Source organism: Mustela lutreola, chromosome 9, assembly GCF_030435805.1.
Source record: "Mustela lutreola isolate mMusLut2 chromosome 9, mMusLut2.pri, whole genome shotgun sequence".
Lineage (NCBI taxonomy): Eukaryota > Metazoa > Chordata > Mammalia > Carnivora > Mustelidae > Mustela > Mustela lutreola.
The window spans coordinates 13,813,190-13,832,886 of record NC_081298.1 but is presented as its reverse complement, the minus strand read 5'-3'; positions in this window follow the sequence as shown (position 1 = coordinate 13,832,886).

Here is a 19,697-nt window from a genome sequence, read left to right as displayed (position 1 = left end):
TAACAAACTGAGCCACCCAAGCACCCAAATGTTTCATTATTTTAAAAGGGAGGCACACTGGGCGTAAAGTCTGAATTGAGGCATGTTTTTGTAACTCACACCAAATGTTACACCACGAGGATTAAATACACTTGACTTCTCTCCCATGTGAGTTCTCTGATATTGTAATAAGGGCTGATATATGGCAGAAAAATGTCTCACATTAATTGCGTTGATAAGATTTCACTCCTCTGTGCATTTTTATAAGGTTTTAGCATTCCGTAAATTATTTGATGTCTTGCTTTGTGGGTCATTGTTTCTTTGGAATTTACCCCTTATGAGTCTTCTGATATAAAAGGAAGTTTGGTTTATGGTACAATGTTCTCTTGCATTTATTACATCTGTAGGGTTTCTCCCTGTGTGTGTTCTCTGATGGTGAGCAAGGGCTGACATCCACAGCAGGTTCTCCCACATTCAACACATGCGTACAATCTCTTTCACATAGCTTTCTGATGTCCAACAAGGTGTTTTTTGCTGACGGCATACCCATATTCGTAACACTCAAAGATATTTTCCTTTGCATGTGTTTTCTTATGTTTGCTCTGGTCTGACTTCACCAGGAATGTTCCACATTTATTAAACACTGTGTTTCTCTTCTGAGTTCTCTGACGTAGAGTGAGGGGATTTCTCGTGGTAGAGAAAGGTCCCACAGTCATTACACATGTCAGCTCACTCTCCTCTGTGAGTTATCTGATATGCAATGAGGCCCAATTTAGTATATCGAAATTTTCCACATTGAGTACATTCATCTGGTTTCTCCCCTGTATGAGTTCTCTGATTTCAACTAGGGTGGGCTTCTTAGAAAAGGTTTTGCTATAGCCGCTGTATTCATTTGATTTCCTTTCTGCGCACACCCTCTTCTGTTAATGAACTGCCCTTCTGACGAAGGTTTTCCTACATGTATGAGAGTCTAGAGGTTGTTTCAGAGTCTGAATGCTCTGGTGTAGAATAAGGTCTTTGATTTTGATTTCTGTTTTTCCTAACCCGATCATATGTGTGGTTTGTTTTTGTTTGTTTGTTTTTTATTCCAGAATGACTTTTCTCATGCTTAGAACAGTGTGGTGGTTTTCTATATCCACTGTGTTCATCAGGAATCTTTTAAAAATAGCTTTTCAAGGGCACCTGGGTGGCTCAGTTGCTTGGGTGTCTGCCTTCCACTTGGGTTGTGATCTTGGGGACCTGGGTTCAAGTTCCATGTCGGGCTCCTTGCTTAGCCTCTCCCTCTGCCCCTCCCCACCACTTGTATTGTCTCTCCCTCTCTGTCTCAAATAAGTAAGTAAATAATAAAAATAAACACTTAAAATTTTTTTAAAAATAACTTTTCATCGCAACAATTACTTCTGAATTAGTGTTCTTTTTTTAAAGATTTTTTAAAAAAGATTTTATTTATTTATTTGACAGACAGAGATCACAAGTAGACAGAGAGGCAGGCAGAGAGAGAAGAGGAAGCAGGCGCCTTGACGAGCAGAGAACCTGATGTGGAACTTGATCCCAGGACCCTGGGATCATGACTTGAGCCAAAGGCAGAGGCTTAACCCACTGAGCCACCCAGGGGACCCCTGAATTAGTTTTCAAGCTGGTTCCACAGGGATCATATTTGTAGGATATTTTTCTTGAGGGAACAATATTCATGCCCAGATTAAATGTTTTCCCAAATACATTACTTCTTTCTACAATTAGTGTTTTATTGTTGAGGCATAAAATTTGCCTCAAATGCTGCTTTGGATTTCCTTGTCTTTCTCTAAGACATCACCAACTTCTAGGAAAGAGCACAACTAGCAGTAACTTGTAAGCCCTTACACACCGACTATGAAATGAGAGTTCCGCCTGGTTTGTGGTGAGGGATTCGACTTCAGGCCCAGCCTCCCCGAATTCAGGACATTTCAAGGGCAAAATCTCCTCTGTGGTTGATTTAAGGGAAAGCAAAACCAAAAACCAAAACAAAACCAAGCTCCCACTCAACCCCCCATCCTGTTTAATAGGCTGAAGGAAGAGGAAGGCCCGAGTAAGACAGATAGGAGTCAAGGAAGCACTTAGAGAAGACAGGGAGACAGTAAGACAGTGAGACCCGGAGACCTCAGAGAGACAGTCAGTAGGGCAAAGCAACAAAAAGCAGGCGTGAGGGCGCCTGGGTGGCTCAGTGGATTAAGCTGCTGCCTTCGGCTCAGGTCATGATCTCAGGGTCCTGGGATCGAGTCCCGCATCGGGCTCTCTGCTCGGCGGGGAGCCTGCTTCCTCCTCTCTCTCTGCCTGCCTCTCTGCCTGCTTGTGATCTCTCTCTGTGTCAAATAAATAAATAAATAAAATCTTAAAAAAAAAAAAAAAAGCAGGCGTGAATCTGAATTCTGGCAGTGGCACAGGAACTCTGGAATTTGCACAAACAAAATCTGCACATGGGCTGAGCAGGGCGGGGACTACGGTGAGGCAGGCATGACCTCTAAAGCACCTGCGTGACCCTGAGAGCGAGTGGCTTCTTACCCTCGTGCCTGAGATGCCTTGTTTGCCTCATCATAGTCCCTACCCTCGTGGGGCTGAGAAAGGAAAATGAAACTGCAATTTCTCTGTTAAAGAATGGAGAGGAAAATGGAAGGTAACTAGTCAGATCATGTAAGTCAAGCTAGATTTCTTCTTCTTTTTCTTTTTGCGGGGGGTGGGGGTGGAGAGGCAGAGGGACAGAATCTTTAACCCACTGAGCCACCCAGGCACCCCCTGAGGGAAAGAATCTTAAGCAGACCCTGTGCTGAGCATGAAGCCCAATGTGGGGCTCAATCTCATGACCCTGTGATCATGACCTGAGCTGAGATCAAGAGTTGCAAGCTTCCCCAACGGGGCCCCCTCGGTGTCCCAAGATTTCTTTCTCTTCAGATGGATCTATGAATGTCTGAATGTACAACAAGTCTATGACAATGGTCGGTGGAGTGGGGGGTGGAGGGGTCAGGCAGGTGACAGAGAATGCCACAGAAATAATGTGCAAGATACGGTGAAGGAGGGACTGGGTTCTGGGTGGTAGGTAACTTAGTGGTGATAATCTTTATAAACTTTTCAATTAAAGAGAAGAGGATATTTATTCAGAGATGATGTTTTATGTATCTGTAGCATGATAATAATCTAATCCTCAATTACCTTCCAAGGTCTGGGGCCTATAAAAAGAGATTCCTGAGAAACATTACAAAGATGTCAACTATGCTCGGTAATGGCCTTGGAACTCTCCTTTCCCCTGGTTTCCACCTGCTCAGCAATCAGTTACTCACCTGGATAGTTCTGACCTGAGAATTCCTTCATCATCCATGGTTTTTCTCCTTGTCCCAATTTGAAGATCATGTCTGGTTTGCTAACATGATCCCCTGTTAATGGGAAATAACACAGAACTTGGACCAAGCTCTTTGGACTTCAGGGACTCCGAAGCATGAAGAGAGAACGTTTCAGAAGCTGCATGACCAGGATACCCAGCCATGCGTCAATAAAGCCAGAACATTTGGAAGAAGAGTGGGAGGGGCTGGGGTACACACATACACACTTCTACTGCCTAATCATCTTTCTTCCTGAGGCTCAAGGCTAAATAATTAAATTCAACATGTTTCTGGGACACAGAGCAAACGCGTGTTCTTGGGAATTAAACAGGGAAGCTGTACTCACCTAGTGAGACCAGCTCCCTGTAGTTTTCCAGAATCACATCCCTGTACAGGAGCCCCTGAGAAGGATGCAGATGCTGCCTCTTCTCCTGGGGAAAGTCCACAGTCAGGTGCTTGAATGAAACCAATGTCTGAAAGAATATATTTAATCCAAGGTGAACAGAAGCCCATGGGATCCTTGGGGTGCTCCCTACCCTTCACTTTGGAGACCACTGTTGTGAATAATGGAAATCCACAGATATTTGTTAGCAAGAGCTAGAGTTTTATGATCAAATTTGTATTTTAGAAGCAATGTTCTAGAGCGCAGAGGTCAGCAAACTAGTCTGTGGGCCAAGTCCAGCCCACTGGGAGCCAAATTTGGCCGTGCCCATTGGTCGACACATTACCAAACTGCCTTCACATCACAGCGACTGTGTTGCGTGGATGTCACAGAGACCACGTGGCCCTCTGAAACAATGTTTGCTGTCCCCAACCCTAGAAAAATGGCAAATGGTTTAAAGGTCAAATTAGAAGGGAAGAAAGCTAGGACCACACTGTGAGTCATGTCCATGGGTAATTCTAGCGGGAGTGGGAAAGAGGGAACAGACCCCTCAGGACGAGGAGCAAGGGGTGTTGACCACTAACTGGTTGTAGGAAATGTAACATTCAGATTATTTTGCATGATCAGCCGGTAGTAACGTATGCTGAGATTAGGAAGACAAAACCGGAAAAGAATTGACCATAGAAAGCTAATGCATTGCTCTTTGGGATGTTATGCTCTGGTCTGTGAAGCAGATGGAGAGAGGTCCAGCTGGCAGGTGGATGGATATTTGGCTCTGAGCTCAGAAGACAGAAGAGACAGAATGGTGAGCAAAAGCCACAGAGGAAGGCGCCAATAACACAGAAGACCTCTATGAACCAACATGGAGTGATTTTCGGGCTATATTGCTAAGTGAAGAAAGCAAAGAGTGGAAGAGTATTTATAGTATGTTACCTTTATGTAAGAAAGAAGGGGGTGGGGCGCCTGGGGGGCTCAGTGGGCTAAAGCCTCTACCTTCGGCTCGGGTCATGGTCCCAGGGTCCTGGGATCGAGCCCCGCATGAGGTTCTCTGCTTGGCGAGGAGCCTGCTTCCTCCTCTCTCTACCTGCTTCCCTGCCTGCTTGTGATCTCTGTCTGTCAAATATATAAATAAAATCTTGAAAAAAAAAAGAAGGGGATATAAGAAAATGTACAGTTGATCCTTGCACAACGTGGAAATTAGAGACTCTCATCCACTGCACAATCAAAAATCCAAGTGTGACTTTGAACTCCCCCCAGAACTTAACTACCAAGAGCTCACTGTTGATCCTGATGATTACTGATGACATAAACAGCTTATTAACACACACTTCATATATGTATTTTATACTGTATCCATGAATAAAGTAATTAAACTAGAGAAAAGAAAATGTTATGAAGAAACATAGGAAGACAAAAGAGACTCTTAATCTCACAAAACAAACTGAGGGTTGCCAGGGGCAGGGGGGTAGGGTGCGGGCGGTCGGGTTATGGACATTGGGGAGGGTATGTGTTATGGTGAGTCCTGTGAAGTGTGTAAACCTGGCGAGTCACAGACCTGTACCCCTGGGGCTAATAATACATTATATATTTATAAAAAAAATAAGGAAGAGAAAATACATTGCCATATTTATTTTTAAAAATCTGCATATAAGTGGGTCCACCCAGTTCAAACCCATGTTGTTCCAAGGTCAACTGTACATGCGACTACTCATGTGTTAGAAAGAAATACAGAAAGATAAGCCGAAAACCACCGATCTCCAGAAAGAAACCAATTGGTAACCTTGAAACCAATTGGTTTCCTTCTGGAGATAGGTGGGAACAGATGGGAAGAAGGGAGGGGCAGGAATGGGGTGAAGCATGGGGGGAGGTGACACTTTTCTAAGTATATCTTTCCACACAGTTCTGATTCTTAGAACTATGGTAATGCCACCCCCCCCAAGAATAAGCAGAATCAACCAAAATATGGAAGAATACAGAATACAGAATATTCTCTCTAATATAGATTTAAAATCCCATAGATTCTGTGCCTCTTTGGTTAGGTTTATTCCTAGGTATCTTATGGTTTTGGGTGCAATTGTAAATGGGATTGACTCTTTAATTTCTCTTTCTTCTGTCTTGTTGTTGGTGTAGAGAAATGCAACTGATTTCTGTGCATTGATTTTATATCCTGACACTTTACTGAATTCCTGTACAAGTTCTAGCAGTTTTGGAGTGGAGTCTTTTGGGTTTTCCACATATAGTATCATATCATCTGCGAAGAGTGATAATTTGACTTCTTCTTTGCCGATTTGGTGAAGTGTGTAAACCTGGTGATTCACAGACCTGTACCCCTGGGGATAAAAATATATGTTTATAAAAAATAAAAAATTAAAAAAAAATCCCATATAAACAGTAACCAATGAGAGTAACTGTAATAAAATTAAGTAACTACAGTGACGAGGATGAGAAAGAAAATAAGCCACGTTGGACAAGAGGCTTCGGACTACATTGCATACGGCTGAAGAACTGTACGCGGTGACACTGTAGTTGGGAAAAATAATAATACAATCAAATATTAATATTAATATTAATATATTAATAATATTGTTAATATTAAAAAATAATAATCTGGGGTACACACATACACACTTCTACTGCCTAAATCATCTTTCTTCCTGAGGCTCAAGGCTAAATAATTAAATTCAACATGTTTCTGGGACACAGAGCAAACGCGTGTTCTTGGGAGTTAGACAGGGAAGCTGTACTCACCTAGTGAGACCAGCTCCCTGTAGTTTTCCAGAATCACATCCCTGTACAGGAGCCCCCGAGCAGGATGCAGATGCTGCCTCTTTTTTTTTTTTTTTTTTTTTTTTGTGAGATTAAGAGTCTCTTATGTCTTCCTATGTTTCTTAATAACATTTTCTTTTCTCTAGTTTAATTACTTTATTCATGGATACAGTATAAAATACATATATGAAGTGTGTGTTAATAAGCTGTTTATGTCATCAGTAATCATCGGGATCAACAGTGGGCTCTTGGTAGTTAAGTTCTGGGGGGAGTTCAAAGTCACACTTGGATTTTTGATTGTACTATTATTTAATATTTATTAATATTATTAATAGTAATAATTTAATTTATTATTTTTTCTGTTCATTTTCCACATGGGTTGCAGATCAGCGATTTTTTTAAAAATAGATTTTATTTATTCATTTGACAGAGAGTAGAGAGAGAGCACAAGTAGGCAGAGCAGCAGGCAGAGGGAGAGGGAGAAGCAGGCTCTCTGCTGAGCAGGGAGCCTGATATGGGGCTCGATCTTAGGACCCTGCAATCAAGACCTGAGCCAAAGGCAGTTGCTTAACTGACTGAGCCACCCAGGCACCTCGTGGATCAATGATTCTTTAACAGCCTCACGTATAAACTTGAATGAACAAATAAGTAAATACAATGTAGACTGTGACAGCCAAGTTTCTCTCTGTCAGACAAAGAGGTTATAAATAAGAAAAAGAAAAGGCTGGAGTGAACCCAACAAAACAACTGGCCAGCGAAGTGTTAAAGTCAGGAGAAACATAGAAAGACTGTCCAAGATGGCAAGGGGCTAAGGAGACGTGACAACTAAATGCAAGGTGGTGGTGGGGGGGGTCCTCAGTTGGATCCCTGAGCTGAAAAGGAAATTCCTGGGACAACTGGCAAAATTTCAGTGAGAGGGAAAGGAGCAGTGTATTAATGTAAATTCCCTGGTTTTGATTGCTGTGCTGTGGTTTTCAAAGATCAGGAGAAGCAAAGTGAAGGGTATGTATACTTCGTGTATGATTTTTCTAACTCTTTTGTGAGTCTAAAACTATTTCAAAATAAAGCAGCAAGAAATGGAGTGTCTTTTCTCTGCTTCTGTAGGTACTCATATACTATTTAAGCCTTAGGATTGCTGTGTGCATTACTTCAGCCTTTTGTTCTCTAGCCTGATACACATCTTTATAAGGATGCATGTATCAGACATTTTTTTTTTTTAAGCGCAGAGCTTGAACTCATGACCCTGAGACCAAAACCCAAGCTGAGATCAAGACCCAGGTGCCCCCCATCAGAAATTTTAAAAAATTTTTATTTTTTTTTTTTAAAGATTTTATTTATTTATTTGACGGAGAGACACAGTGAGAGAGGGAACACAAGCAGTGGGAGAGGGAGAAGCAGGCTCTCTGCTGAGCAGGGAGCCTGATGCGGGGCTCGATCCCAGGACCCTGTAATCATGACCTGAGCTGAGGGCAGACTTAACGACTGAGCCACCCAGGATCCCCCTGATCAGATAATTTAATCACGCCTTTCCTCCTGTCATCATGGACTTGTTTCCTACACATAAACAAGAAGTAGTCACGTTTATCCACATTATTTCTTCCAGGAATTACTTCCTCCAAAGAAGTTATAAACTTCCTGAGGATAAGCAGTATCTTATAATTATCGGTATAACATTGGACATAGAGGGTCTTCATGACTACATGGAATAACTAGCAAAATAATTAGAAGCAAAAGGCCAGCGAGAGAGCGAGGCAGACACGCGGGGAGCCCTCACTAGGGAGTCCTTCACTCACTAATGCAGACCCAGATGCACTGAGCAGCGTAATATCCAAAGTAAGAGCACTGAATCTGTTCACTCCGTGAGAAATGGAATGCTGTGTTAACAAAAGGAAAAGAAACCCAATCTTCCTGGCAACTCAGGTCACCTCTGTAAGCCCCTGGGTAAGGGGGATAATTACCCATTCAGAGCAGAGGATCGTTCCCAGATTCACACAAAAAAGACCACGCACAAAATAAGGACCGACTCTGCTCTCAGTCACATGGGGCGACAGACACTGGACAGAGAGTGTCTGTCTACACCTGTCGAGGCTAGCAGTGTTACCCGTGAGATAGGCACCCAGGAAGGGCCCAGACCCTACAGGTCAGGCAGAGGGAGACGCCCTACAATGCTCTGTGAGCACATAGCCCAGGGGACAAGCGTCCAGGGGCAGGACGGGGCTGCATGACGGGGAAGGTCACTGTGCGGATAAAAAGGGTTGAGAGTTAAGGAGCCCACCAAGTAGTGGAAACAGGTTAACACAGGAGCGTGGAACTGGGGGCGTGCTCGGGGATGCAAATTATCATCCCTCTGCAGTGATTCTGGGCATGGGTGATGCCTCCCACGAGGGGCATTCTGCTCACCCATGGAGATATCTGTGGCTGGCAAAAGTTCTCTGGGAGGCTGTTGGTACTTGCTGGAGGACGAGGGGACAAAAGTTGCTAGGCCTCCTGCTGGACAGTGCCATACAGGAAAGAAACGCTCCAAGTCTTGTACCACTGTCTCTGATCCTAAACATTTTATCGATGGAAAATCGATTTATAATGATCTGAGCATAGGGGAGACTGGGTGACTCAGCCGGCTGAGCGTCCGACTCCTGATTTCAGCTCAGGTCATGATCTCAGGGTTACAGGATCGAGTTCCAAGTCTGCTTGATTCTCTCTCTCTCTCTGCCCCTCCCTCGCTCACGCTAACTAACTAACTAAATAAATAAATAAAACCTTAAAAAACAACAACAACAACGATCTGAGGCATATGACCTCCATTTTACATTTGAACATATGAGATTTTTACACGTTTTTATGTACTCAAATTTTTCCTGGAACACAGTCCTGGGTACCTGGAGGGAACACTGTATTTAGTTCTGGTTGAAACTTCAGGGATTTCCTCTTCTTTTGAAAAATATCACTAATGGCCATCCTGTTCACAGGACTTGAATCACGAAACGTCACACCCATGTCTGTGGGAATTTTTAACTGTCACATTCACAGTGACTCTCCCTATAGGTATAAACGTCAGACTACCTCTCTGACTTAGTATAGTTGTATCTGAGCGTTCCATATTAAAATACATACTAACTCCTTTTTTCTTTTAAAGATCTTATTTATTTATTTGACAGACAGAGATCACAAGGAGGCAGAGAGGCAGGCAGAGAGAGAGAGGAGGAGGCAGGCTCCCCGCTGAGCAGAGAGCCCGATGCGGGGCTCGATCCCAGGACCCTGAGATCATGACGTGAGGCGAAGGCAGAGGCTTAACCCACTGAGCCACCCAGGCGCCCCATACTAACTCCTTTTAAAATTAATTAATTAATTCAGTTAATTCACTTTCCTTCCTCTATACCAGAGAATTTTAGTGACTTTTAAAAATTATGTAAATAGGTCCTATTACTTATGCTTTCTAAAATAAGTTGAAGGGAAGACGGGTTTTAGCTAGGATGTCTAGGAAACAGAGCTGACTAAGGCGCTGTCTCTTATTTGGTGGGGGGAGGGGGGCTCCAGGCAGAGCAGTGAGGGTGGAAAGAAAGGCTGTAAACGATGAGGGGTGACAGGCGGTTCCATTCCACCCGCTACTTCCCTACAAGCCCCAGACGGGCAGCAGGTCTCTGGGCAGGACCATTCAGCCAACGCGTGCGAGCTCTCCACAGGGACCACTTGGATACTCCGTGGGGAAGTGAAAGGGGAGACGGCTTAGTGGTCCGCTTTCTTTCCTCCCCCACTTGCCTTCAGTCAAGGCCCACCCCGAGGTGAGTTAACGTGCCCACACTTCCGGGTGGCACTGTCTGTCTGGTTCCATGATGTCGTCCCCCCGGAAGCCACGTACCCCACCTCATGTGTTGTTTTATCCAGGTCTGTAGGAGGGGCAGCCCAGCATGGGTGGGGTGCTGATGCAGAGATAAAGGAGGTGGGTGAACATGAGGTCCGTGTCCTAAGAGCCATTACAGAAAGTATCCTGGGTCGAACGGCGGTGAGAAGCCCTCACCATGCTTTGTGCTGTCTGTGTAAGGTCTTCTTCACCAGCTTCCGAGCTCCCTGAGAACAGGGACAGGATCTCTTTTCTATGTCAAGAGCATCGTGCATAGTGTTTGGCATGTACTGGCTTGATCAATATATAGCTGTTGAATGGAAGGGTCACAGCGGTAGGAATTAAAAAAAAAAAATAAGAAACCTGGTCATGATACAAATAGCCTTATTGGTCATACCAAGGAGACCAAGAGAGCCTGGGAGCGGTGTGGAACCACCGGTCATTTCTGTATTAAGAGACAGGACTAGACTGGCATTGTAGGGGGATCGCTCAGCGTGAACAACAGTCTTCAAGTAGGGAGCGGAAGGAGGCGGGCAAGCGGAGACAGTTATGATAATCCAGGGGAGAGAAACTGAGCCAGGGGAAGGGGGAATAGAGGACAAAGAACAGATTCAAGGGGCGCCTGGGCGGCTCAGTCAGTTAAGCATCTGCCTCTGGCTCAGGTCATAATCCTGGGGTCCTGAGATCGAGTCCCACGTTGGGTAGGGGTTCCCTGCTCAGCAGGGAGCCTGCTTCTCCCTCTACCCTCCCTTCTGCTCATTCTCTCTCTCCCTCTAATAAATAAACAGAATCTTTAAAAAAAAATTTCAAGAAACATTAACAAGACATTTCCAAGACTTGATAAGTAGATATAGGAGGTGAGGGAAAGGAGAGCTTGAGCTGGGCCTCGTTATCTGGCTGGTCTAACAGGCCACGGAGTAGTGGCACTGATAGGGAATGAAGAGGAAGAAGCAAACTGTAAAGACTGGAAACAGTATTTCCATTTTGAACACGAGGCCTCCAGTGGCCTTCTGGACGAGCTTACAGAGAAGCTCAGTGAGTCTCAAGCTGAGGTTCTTGGAGGAGGAGAAAGACTTCAGAGCATAAAGAGCTGCGTGTCAAAACCACAACAGGGATGAAAAAAAACCCCAGGAAGAAGAATGGCCTAATAGTGTAGGGAAGAAGAATCTAGAAAAGATATAAAAAGAGCCAAGAAGAGAACCATGTGGGTGATACCAGAAATCATCGGAGACGCGTGTTAGGGAGGGGATGGTCATGCTGTCAAAGTCAACAGGAAGTTCAGGAAAGAACAGACTGGAAAACACCCACCAGGTTTGGAAATACTTAGGCTACTGCTAACTTTTTCCAAATCAGATCCCCAGGGGTGGTGGGACGGACCCAAGATTGCATGAAGTGAGCTCAAATGAGACCAGCAAGTGAGGAAGTTTTACCCACAGGACAGAACACCGAATTATTCCCTCTACAACCTGTTTTGAAAGTAGAGCTGAGAATAATAGTTAGAGGACACTATTCGAGAAACGGGCAATTTATTTATCCCTGGATTATGGAGGATCATCTAGACGGTGTCTACTCAGAAGACAATGAATTGCTCCCCTCCAATCATTGAGCTTTGCCTGGGTATCGAAGTCAGGGAAACCCACTGTATTTCTTTCACAGATGTTCTTGGCAAGACTGGCTCCTGTGTCATTTAGTCAAAGGTCACCTAGGAAAATGTTTAGATATAAATGACAGAAAAGCTTAAATAGCTAAAGTAAGACCTATATCATATTGTCTGGACCTTTCTGAGTAAATCTGTAGGAACACACGAGTTCTGTATATTTATGCCAACTTTTCCAGCAGTGATCTGATACTCTTTTCTCTGATGCTTTATTTGACATATTTCTACTATTTCATTTGAATGCACACATTACTATAAATGTCTTTGAAATCCATTGTAAAATGTGGGAAGTCAATACCTAAAAAACTTACCTGGGATTTGTTCGTTTTCCCTCTTGAGAAAGGGCCAGGAGTGGGGCTATCAGAGCTGGGTAAGGAAAAAGAGGAATAGAATCATGAGCAGTCTGCTAACTCAACAGTTCTTAAGATTACCTATCAAGAAAATGGTTTTAGGGGCACCTGGGTGGCTCAGTGGGTTAAAGCCTCTGCCTTCGGCTTGATCCCAGGGTCCGGGGATCGAGCCCCGCATCAGGCTCTCTGCGCAGCAGAGACCCTGATTCCCTTCCCCTCTCTCTGCCTGCCTCTCTGCCTACTTGTGATCTCTGTCTGTCAAATAAATGAATAAAATCTTAAAAAAAAAAAAAAAGAAAATGGTTTTTAGACCAATCGAGTGAGGGAATATCCATTCGTCCATTTATAATTCTGAAACGATCACTGAGAACTTTTCTTACTGAGTGAATATAAACAATTTTTTTTAATGGAAACTTAGGCCTTGGAAAAAAATAAAAATAATCTGAGCACAGTAATATATTGGATCAGTAAACTTCAATATATACAAAGTTTGGAACACTATTCCAGGGTTAAAAGTAATATTAGGATTTCAATACTCATTGGTATGGGAAATGCTGAAATTATGTCATTTACCTATTTTCCTACTAATATTTTTTAGCCACTTGAGAGCAGAGAATCCAGGAGAAGCTCAGAGAGGACTGCAAGTGCTTTAAGATGTTTGCCTTTTTGTCTGGCCTCCCTCAGATGCAGTTCCACCAGAGGATCTTTTGCTAAGAAACTTGTTTTAACTTAAATGTGACAGATGACAGAGCCCTGACCTGGAAACCAACACGTGAATTCAATTCTTGTTTATCACCAGCAAACTGCATTAACTGGCGAAGATATTTACCTCCTGAGTCCTAATTTTCAAATAAGGCAAAGTTACAACTGTTTAAACACAAAACAAAACAAAACAAAACAAAAACTTTCTTCTGACCTCTGCTGTGTGATTCTAGAAGGGGGAACTTTGATGAATTCCAGGTGCTGTGGTAGACGTGGTTTGAGTAGCTCAGAATAGAGAGAAGGAGTAGCCACTATAGGCAATGGCACATATGTACTTGGAAAGTGATGAGAAATCATCTCCTTAGCTATGGCTGATGCCCCTTCCCTCCAACCCACAGTGCCACAAATCTGGGAAGGGTCTTTTCCTGTCCCATTTGCACTCTACCGTTTCTCTTCAATTGCAAGCTCATGGTCGTTCTTTTGAAAGTTGGACTTTCAAGTTCAAAGCTTTGCTGAGCTACAATATCCATATGGTGTCTGACTATGGTGTTATCACCCAGACTTTGCTCACCCTGGAGAGGAAAATTCTGGCCAGTTCCTTTCAAGGACTCTTCTGCTTCCACACTGAAATCCTAGGGAGAGATTTTCATTCAGGGATATGTTCTTCCAGGTGGGATTTCTGTTCCTGGTAACTGCTGCTTTTTACTCACTGGGATGGTTTTGTTTCAACCTGAGCCTTGAAGCCATATTTCCATTAGCTGGAACCTATGCTTGGAGTCCCAAAAGTTCAAGTGCCTGGTGAACTGGACATTTTCTAGAATCTGATCAGGGCTGCTGAAAAGGGAGAGACTACTTCAGGAGCAGGAAGAGCCTAGAAACCTCAATTATGCCTTGTGACCTAAGGAAAGCAAGTCAAAAGGTCTGTCAAAAATATATAGCATAATTGCTTCCTAAGGCACATATGGGACAAGTCACTGTGCCAGAGAAAACCCAATGCGAGCAGGTAGAGGGGATGGCATATTACAAAGATCGTGAGACCAGGAGTAAAACAGACCTACTTTGAAAACTCAACCTATTCACTTAGCTTTCTGCAAATGAGGATTTTAAATGTGCTCCAACAGCGGAAGTAATGCTGACCCCACAAGCTGGTTGGGAAGATTGAGTGAAACGTCTAAAAATCTTTGCAAAAGGATAGCAGAGAATACTTATCCAGAACATACTACATATTCGACTTGACCTTCCGCTCATTTTACCTCGGAACAACCTTTGCGTGGCAAATAGGATTACTATGCTCATTTTACAAGCAGAGAAAACAGGATTAGTCTAAATAACGTGCCCAGGGATGCAGTGCCATTTTGTGACAGGACCTGATCTGGACCCAAACATCACGCCCTTAAAGCCTAATGCAATGCTGTGGACATCTCTGCCCCGACCCTCAAGTCCCTCACTGCACTCTCTCGTCCAGTCAGTTCTGCACCCTGGCCCCTCAACTGCAGCTCGCATCCTCCCAACAAATACTTAGTGTAAAATAACTAACGTAATAATAATAGTGTTTATTTCTCATAAGGAATATTTGTTCCCTTCCCTGCTGCCCTCTAGCACCTTTCGACCCCGCCCGGCAGGCTGCACGTCCAAGTGCATCCACGAAAGTTCTGCAATCAGACTTGAGCCATTGGGACGCACAAATCTTACACCCTCACAAAGCACCTTCTGCAGGCAAAAAAAGGCTGCAGAGAGCGCCTGCCCTCAGGGCGGCGGGTCTGAAGACCAGCCTGGCTCTCGCCCCTCTTCTCAGGGACCAGCTCCACCCTACCACCCTTCCTTCCGACCCCCGAGGGCCCGGAGCCCCCTGCCAGTCCTTCCTCTAACTCGAGGTTGCCCCCGCTGCGCTTCCACTTTGCACCAAGTACCGGCGGGCGCGGACCCCGAGCAACTGCAGACTGCAGGACGCGCCCCCAGAAGAACCTTGAGAACCGAACTGAGCGCCCAGGTAGAGCGCGGCACATGCGCAGAAGCAGCCTCCGGGCCGCCCTTCCCAGGGTTCTCCAAGGGGCGGTGCCGCCTTTTTGAACTACATTCCCCATAAGGCGCCGGGGCCCCTGCCGCTGGATGAGGACTTCTTCGAGGAGCCTCTGCTTTGATGGATCGCTGTGAACCCCTGATACACAAAGAAAAGTTGCCTGTTAACTTCATCCAAGACTATAGCTGAGAAGCGAAGATTACAGACTATGAAATGTTCACCCACATGTTAATGATCCCCCAAATCTATCTTCGTCCCAAACTTCTCTTACCAGCACCAGAGCCCTTTATCTTGTGTGCCTTCAGCTCGGGTCATGATCCCAGTGTCCAAGGATGGAGACCCATATCGGGTCTCTGCTTGGCAGGAAGCCTGCCTCTCCCCCTCCCACACCCCCGCTTGTGTTCCCTGTCTCGCTGTGTCTCTGTCAAATAAATAAATAAATTTAAAAAAAATGTAACCAGTACAGGAAAGCCTTTACCTATTTGGGTAGATCTATATAATAAATAAAATATCAAAAAAAAAAAAAAAAAAGAAAAAAGAAAAAAGAAAGAAAGAAAGAAAGAATGTAACCACTACAGGAAAGCCTTTACGTATTTGGGTAGTTCTGTATAAACACGTTGAATGTGTGAAAGCATTGTGGAATTCAAACATTACCTACCCAAGAAAGGAAATTTATCAGTGGGGAGTATAGTAATAAAAAGATGTATGATATGCTTTTAAATAAAATAGGCAATCACATATATAAAGTATAATTTTATCTTTTATAGAGACATGTTTAGAGATGCACATTTAAGTAGGTATTAATTTAGATAAAATTTAGAAAGATATGCTCCAAAATTAACAATGTAATCCATGGATATGAGATTATTTAGGGACTTTCCTTTTTGCAGACATATAATTTTTCCTTTTTTAAAAAAAAAAGATTTTATTTATTTGACAAAGAGAGACACAGTGAGACAGGGAACACAAGAGGGAGAAGCAGGCTCCCCACTGAGCAGAGAGCCTAACTCTGGGCTCAATCCCAGAACCCTGGCATCATGACCTGCACCAAAGGCAGACACTTAATGACTGAGCCACCCAGGCACCCCCTATATAAGTTTTCTATGTATAAGTAAAATGGATGATTTTTCCATTTGGGGTATGAAAGATAGACAAAATGAAAAGGAAATATAAAGGCATTCTTGGCCTACTAATTTGAAAGTCAAATATGTGAGAGAGAATAGAATACACACACACATGTAAGTAGATCTTCATTGAAATAAGCGCTGGAATTGAAAATATTAAATGTTCACCACTTATACGTACAGGTTGATAAGGAATTTTGATTTGTGACATTAAGTGTTTTTGCTTTCAAAAATTTCCTTAATGTCTCAGTAACTTCTGTCTGTCCTCAAATCATTCTTTCAGCCATCTTGGTGTCTGTATTAGTGTGCTAAGCTTGTGTAAAAAAGGTACTACCACAGAGTACCTTCAACAACAGAAATGTATTGTCTCTCAGTTCTGGAAGCTAGAAGTCTGAAATCAAGGTGTTGGCAGTGTTGGTATTTTCCCTGGGCGCTGTGAGGGAGATCTCTTCCACGCTTCTCTCCAAGCTGTGTCTTGGCTTGTAGATGGCATTCTTCCTGGGTTTTCTATGACCTTCCCCCTTCATGTGTCTGTATCTGGGTCCAAATTCTCCCACTTCTTTTTTTTTTTTTTTTGTAAAGACATAGTATTATTTGATTAAGGTTCACCCAAGTGACCTCATCTTAGCTTAGTCATCTGTTAAAAGCCCTGTTTCCAATAAGGTTGTATTGACAGATACTGGAGGTTAAAAACTTCAATATCTTTTAGTGGGATATAATGACCACCCAGCAGTTTTCCTGACAGCTCTAATAGAATGATATGAAATATGACCTCCTGTTTACTTTGATGTGTGTATGGGCATCTCTCTTGAGACTTATGTGGGCAATACGACATCAGTCGGTCTTGGGAGAGTAGAAATCCATGAACTGAATTTCTGGCATCGTGGCATCTTGACCTGATTCTGGCATGTGGGTGGTGCTCTAGCTATGAAAGATTTGTTGCATGAATGATTTAAAAAAGAAAGGATAAAATATTGCAAGGAGAAGGAAAACAGGGAAAGTGATGAGAAGGGGATAGCGTCTGAGTTCTATAGCTTCTCGTGTCCTCGGCTCTGGGGACTCAGCCAGCATAGAGCTTAGGGTCTAGTCCCCAGAGATGATGAATTAGCCAGGATAGTCGAGGGGGAGGAGGAGAAGAAAAGGGGAGAGGATCCAAGGGACCCAGAGGAAAGCTGAGAGATTGGGAGGGTAGGGAAGGGGGAAGGAGAGAGAGCAGGATGGAGGGGGGCTGGGGGAGAGGAAGACAGTATGTCCCAAAGTTGGTCCAGGAAGCAGATATTGGATCATGCAGGTTCCTCTATGGCCACGAGGTGGCAATATTAGCAAGGACTGCTAATTAGCAATGACCGCTGTCACTGACGACCAGAGTGAACTTCCTTGCTGCGTGTTATCCTGGTTGTCTCATCTTCGAGGACATCTGTTGGTTTTCTTGGTCCTCCATACATCCATACTACCTTCTTCTCAGAACAGTACTTCAATTTTCCTCCGTGGAACTACCACACTTCTATTAAGGTATGCCACATACACTTGCATAGGCACACTGCACAACTCCAGATAAATCATACACTTAGATTTCTGAGTTGTACCTGCTGAAATTGATCAGTGCCAAACCTATACAACCGTCAACGGCAGCCATTGAACGATGGTCTAGTGAGTTGCCTGTCCCATTCCTGGCCTCAGTGGAGCAGAGTCTTTCTGATATGGAAGACCTGAAGCCATTGCCCATTAATTGCTGTTATGTAGATCTCTGGAGTTATCTTGGTTCTGGTTCTTACCAACTCCAGCAAATTCCTTTTGAATGTAGCTATTCAGAAATACTTTGTGTTGCCAACAAAGAAACCCAATAAGTCACAATCCACTCCTCAGGCTTTCCTCAGACTGGAAGCCAAATCACAGGAAAGGGTCTTGAGTGTTAAAATGAAAGCTGGTCTTTGTTCCTTATCCAGCATTTATTCACCCAGCAATGACTTCTGGAGGCCTGCTGTGTGCCAGGCAGTGTTCTAGGCTCTGGGAAACAACAGTGAAAAGCCTGATGCGGTCCCTGCCTTCATAAGATCTGCTTATTCAGAATCTGGTGAGGAAGATCACAATTTTTATTAGCCACAACTAGCTATAGCATTGCAAAGAGCTATAGAATTCCAAATTGTAAGGAGTGCTGGGAGGGAAAGGAATGGAATGCTGTGTGGAAGATATTTTTAAGTAAAGAGCATTTATTTTAGGCTCGCAAAGTGCAAGCACTTTCCATGCTTCGGAACAATCACCACAACAATGTTGCAGTTTAAATCCGACTGTACGTCCTATTTCACAGATGCGAAAACAAACCTACACAAATAGAAAGATATAATATTAATAACATATAAATACAAATATAAATAGGGTTTTTGCCAGGACCTGGGACTTTAAATACAAAAAGCGGGGGCAGTCCTGGGCAAACACGGACCAGTTGTCGTTCTAAGGAATAACTCGGCTAAGGTCACAATTTAGGGAGCGGTGGGGTGACTACCGACTCCAGATCTAGTTTGACTCCAAAGTTCACGTACATAGTGACCACCCCAAGGGTGCCCTCGGATGTGATTAGTCTCTGGAGAAACGGGGGCGAGCTGGAGAGGCTGAAGGCAGGTCAGCGGGAGGGGGAGACAATGGTCCAGCAAGAGATGGGAGAGATGAAAGGAGGCTTTCTCCCATCAGTAAGTGCACGGATAGGGAGGGACAAGGGGGCAGAAGTGGGATGACTCAGAGGTTTGGGCTCAGGAGTGGAGAGGACGTGATCTGGGAGGAGGAGGACGATGATTCAGATTGGCCCTAGTGGGTGTATCATCGAGGTAGAAATGGTGGTGCACAGCTGGAGAAGAGTCTCAGAATTGGGGAATCCTTGTGGCTTAGCTTGTCAGAGCCCAGAGACCAGCTGGGCTGAAAGCCTCCGGATCAGCCAGGCTTTCTGGATTGCAAGCAACAGACACTGACTCAGACCAGCATAACCAAAAAGACGGACGTTTTAATGAGGATTTCGGGAGATTCCGTGAGCCAAGTTAGAAGACAGGAGGGAAATAGGGCAGACTGGGTGGCAGGAATGAACTACATCTTGGGGGGATGCCACTGCTACCACTTCCCCCCAGACAGCGGATGTCATGCTGCTTCCACTGCCGCTGAACAATGGATACCACCCTTGCTGTTGCTAGCTGTAAATAAAATACTCTCCCCTTTCCCCCTCCCCCGTGCATTTGTATCAGTTGCTGAAGATTCAAGTCCTGGGTGTCTGATTAACTGAATCCGATTCACCTGGCCCACGTGCATCCCAGGCAGCAGGGGAAAAGAAAAGCAAGTGTCTGGCTTTTCAGATTTCCTTAGTGGGAGAAGGCATCCTGCCTTCTAGCAAGATTTTATTTATTTATTTGACAGAGATCACACGTAGGCAGAGAAGCACGCAAAAAGAGAGAGGAGGAAGCAGGCTCCCTGCTGAGCAGAGAGCCCGATGTGGGCCTCCATCCCAGGACCCTGCGATCATGACCTGAGGCGAAGGCAGTGACTT